Here is a 5,098-nt window from a genome sequence, read left to right on the forward strand (position 1 = left end):
TATTTCCTCTCCCAATTATTTATTTTCCATTTATTTGTTTTGCCCTATTCATCATTTTGATCAAATATTATTGGTATTACTAAAACAAAAGTGCCAATTTCATTTAACTAATACTACGACAGCTTCCTTAATTCATACATGCATGCTGTAAGGATAAGTATAATTATGACTATGAAACCATAGTGCTACCCAATAACAATTCGAACAAGACTAATATATAACGCACTTTACTTAAGCTAGATTTGAATCACTTGCTAAAGGTTGCAATTTTTTACACAACTCACAAATTTGATATAAATTCAATACGAAATTAGCAAGTTAAAATTTTATATAATTAGGTTTGGGTTAATTTAGGTTGATCCAAATTAATTTGTTTAATAATCAGGTCAATCCTAAATCAATTTTCTTAACCCATGAGTGTCTCCCATAACCGTGTAAATTAAATTATTTTTTACAATTAAAAACAAAACCCTAAAAAGGCTAAAATTCATATAAATTTATTTATAAATTAAATGCTTTTTTTTTCATTTAAATTCAAATGCAAGTCGAAATGTGGTCAAAACGGGTGTGTTTGGGTCAATCCAAAACAACTTGTTTAGTAAATGGCTTATTCGAGATAGGTCGTGTTGAGTCAACCCAATATGACGTGTTTATTAAACAATTAGGAGGTTGTATTATATCACTCACTAATTTAAATAGATCGTGTCACCATCGAAGAATTTAACATGTTTAACTATTTTTAATCGGATTCAAGTTGACATGTATCAGATTGACTCATTATTCAATCCAATGGCCAATACAAATTACGTGCCCTACTGTGAGCTTAATAAATGGTTTAAATGCCCGTCACTGTTTGAACACTTCACTTTCTCACATTTTGGTACTTAACTAAGGTAAAAAAAAATAAAAAAAAATAAAAACAATAACACTCAAGAAAAAAAATCAGACAACATTGGAAACGAAAAGAAAAAGAAAAGCACTAAGATTTTTGTTAAGCAAGATTCATATATGTCTCACTCCATTTCAAAATACTTATCATACTTTACGTACCTATATTGTTAAACTTTGCATATATACTTATGTACTGGGTTTAAAACCATCATAAAAGAAGTTAAGATAAGCAAGTCGTTTAGGTTTCAATGTTGACTCCATATGAGAATACTTTACCTACATTGTTAAAGTTGCCATTTATGCTTATGGATTACGTTCAAAACTATCATTGAAAAAGTTAAAATAAGCAGCCCCCAAGATTTTGATGCTAACTCCATTCAAAAATACTCTACACATTGTCAAACTTGGCATATATGCTTTTGTATTGTATTTAAACAATCATCGGGAAAATTAAGACAAACAAATCTTCTAGATTTCAATGCAAACTCCATCTAAAAGACTAAAAATACCTTACATTGTCAAACTTTGCACATCTGCTTTCCTATTATATTGCATTAAAAAACCATCATCAGAAAAGTTAAGACAAGCAATTCCTCTAGATTTCAGTGCTAACTACATTCAAAAATACTCTACCGAGATTGTTAAACTTTATATATCTGCATTTGAATTGCATTCAAAACTATCTTCGGAAAATTTAAGACAAGTGGGTCCTCTAAAGTCCAATGCTGACTTAAATTGAAAATAAGTTACCTATATATATTGTTAAATTTTTCATATCTTCTTTGTATTACGATCGATCACCATCATCAAAATAATTAAGACAAGTTGTTCAATACCGAATCCATTCAAAAATACTTTACCTACATTGTTAAACTGTGCATATCTGTTTTTGTATTGCTTTCAAAACCATCATTAGAAAAGCAAGTCCTCTAGATTTCAATGTTGACTTCATCCGAAAATTCTCTACTTAATTACATTGTTAAAAATTTGCATATCTGCTTATGTATTGTGTTTAAAACCATCATTGAAAATGTTAAGACAAGTAGGTTCTCTAGATTCTATCGCACAAACTTCATTAAAAAATATTTTACCTACATTATTAATTAGGCTTTGTATATCCATTTCTGTATTGCGTTCATAATCATCGTTTTCTGTTTTGTATACCTACATTTAGCTTTATAGTTTCTGTTTTTCTTCTCTTTTTTTTTTTTTTTTGTCCTGCATCAGCCAATGGATCAAAAACCTCATCCTTTAACAAAGGTATCCAATTCTTTCAGCCCCATATCATTAGATGGCAACCGAAAGGAAAAGCTAGAAGCTTCAGCCTCGAGGTTGTTCAATGTTTCCTTCCCACCAAAGTACTGATGAGCTGGTATGGATGTCCTTCCCCCAACCTCCACCAAGAAGATATTATTCCACAAGCCTCAGCAAGTACCAACAAAATTGAAAATCATCAGACCCTTTTTCAGGGGCCCATGAAACAATTAATCCTGGTTGTACTGGAAACAATCTTAATTCGTACAAAATATACTACGTTTATTTTATGCTGGCTTTAAAATAAATGACAGGAGCTATAATCCAGACAGATGAAATTTTCTGCCACTATAACCCAAAGCTGGGAACAGTAAGAGAAAAAGAAAACGCATTAAAACGAATAAACTTTTGTGAGTTAGTGATCAGATGCTTTTCTTTTTCCTGCTGCTCCTTCAGAAAGCACTATCTTGATTAACAAGTTTCATAGGCATGTAACACACGAGAGTGCTCCTGAAACTTCTTTTAGAATTAGGATGAGCAAGAATTGCATGAGATGCTTTTGGCTGATAATTAAGATCCATTTTTTTATTATTGGGTTAATCGAGAGTTATATAGAATATAGTTAAGTTCATTTCAGTTGTAAGAATTGTTAAGCCCATTTTCATGGTAAACTGAGCTATGAAATTAAAGAAGCTAGTGACTTGAGTCTACAAAAGGCCCATGCATGAGTATGATTGTAAAAAGAATCCAGAAAATTGATCAGATTTAGTCATTCTTTTTGTATTTGGAGGTTGGGCTACCTCAGCCCATTTTTACTCTCAGTTGATCTAATTGATCAATATATCATTCAATCAATTTCTCATTCGTCAATCCATTTCTACAACCCAGATTTCCATTTTGACCGTTACTGTCATAAATCATCAGAAAATATAAACAAATACAAAAAAGTGTTACATATTGAAACAAGAGGAGCATTAAATTTTCAAGATTAGGAAGGAAAGAAAGTTATGAAGGGGGAGTTTGAGTTTTTTACCTCCCTCTTAACTAGTGTTGCAAAATATGTAATCCCTCTTACAGGCTTATTGATTTTTGCACAAATTCTGAAGCCGGGGCAGGGGATGGGCTCAATTTTGTGATTGATTATCATTTCATCGACTCTCAATCTAATGGTCTGTACTAAGTGGTATGATATTATTCGTTTTGGTTTTTAGCACACACGATTTTGTTATTGGGTTAAATCCAAAAGGTCTCATACTATTTAGAGAGAATATGCTAATCATATATAAGCACATCATCTTTCTCACACTTAGATAATGTGATCAGATGCTACAATCATCTCCTCTTGGGACTCAACGTCATTTTTGGCGACCCTCATGAGCTTGTGCACACCCTCATTTTGTTATTGGGTTTAACCCAAAATGCCTCATACTATTTATAAAGATATCTTATTTTCCACACCCAAGCAATGTGGAATGCCACAATATTATCACTCTCTCTTGGGACTCAGCGTCCTTACTAATGACCCTTATGGGCTTGTGCACACCCCCATCTTTGACTGGGCTCTAGTTCTATATTATATATTACAACATGTTCCAAGTGGTAGGATATTGTCCGATTTGGGCCTTAGTCTGCACAGTTTTATTATTGAGTTTACCCCAAAAGTCTTCGTAACATTTAGACAAAGCATGCTCTTATATTAACACATCTACTTGCCACACTCAAAGTTGGAATTACCAACTTGTAAGAAACAAAATTGTACCATTATTTAACTACTCGTTAACCCCTGGCTGGTTCCTCTCCAACACACCAAAAAATTCTTTAATCACATTAAGCATTTTAACCATGTGGCACCCTTAAATTTAAATAAACACCAAACGCTGAAAATATGCCATACCAAAAACTAGTTCCTAAACATGATATGCATGCAATATGCTTGCTGGTTTCATTTGAATAATAAAAATCATTATCTTCGCTCAAATATCTGATTCAAATAAATCTTGTGCTAAATCGCATCCAACTTTTAGCACTCTTGTAACTGATCTAATAATTTTTTTCATTTCTTTATTAAAGTTTTTAATTAAATCATCTGTTATACTAAAAGTTTAAGTCTATAAAAAATTGTAAATTTCATTATAGCCGTGATATGCTTTTCCTTGGTGCAAATGATGTCCAAGTACACTTAACGTACGGGTAGACATTTTTTGCCATATTCATCATTTTGATAAAATATTATTGGCATTACTAAAACAAAAGTGCCAATTTCATTTAACAAATTAATACTACGACAGCTTCCTTACTTTACATACCGTAAGGATTAAGTATAATATTATGACTATGAAACCATAGTACTAGCCGAAAGCAATTTTTGACACAATTCACAAACTTGTTACAAATTCGATCAACAGAAAATTAGCGAGTTAGAATGTTATATAATTGAGTTTGGGTTAATTTGGGTTGATCCAAATTAATATGTTTAATAAGTACTGGTTGACCTAATCTATAAAATTATAATGTATTCCTTAACATAACAAAAGCTCATGCTTTTTAATAAAAAGCTATTAAAAAAAATATATTTCTTACATGCTCAAGTGATACATAACAATTTTATAGAATAATTCTATTAAAAAAGTATGTACTTCTTCCTACTCAAAAACACATGACAATTTTATAGACTAATTAACAAAAAAAAAAACATAATTTTGTTCTCTTCAAACTAGCACAACAACATACACAGCCACAAGGAGCAAGCGGACCAACACAACATAAATACATAAACAACATGATCATTGAAATGTCAAACATGCTTGTCTTTTATAACATAATGAACAATCGGGATTTGATTGAAATGTCAAACATGCTTGTCTTTTATAACATAATGAACAATCGGGATTTGATTTACATCATGATGATGAGAAACCTTAAACTTGCTCAGTAATTAACGATCTCAGGGCTG

This window comes from Corylus avellana, chromosome ca2, assembly GCF_901000735.1.
Source record: "Corylus avellana chromosome ca2, CavTom2PMs-1.0".
Lineage (NCBI taxonomy): Eukaryota > Viridiplantae > Streptophyta > Magnoliopsida > Fagales > Betulaceae > Corylus > Corylus avellana.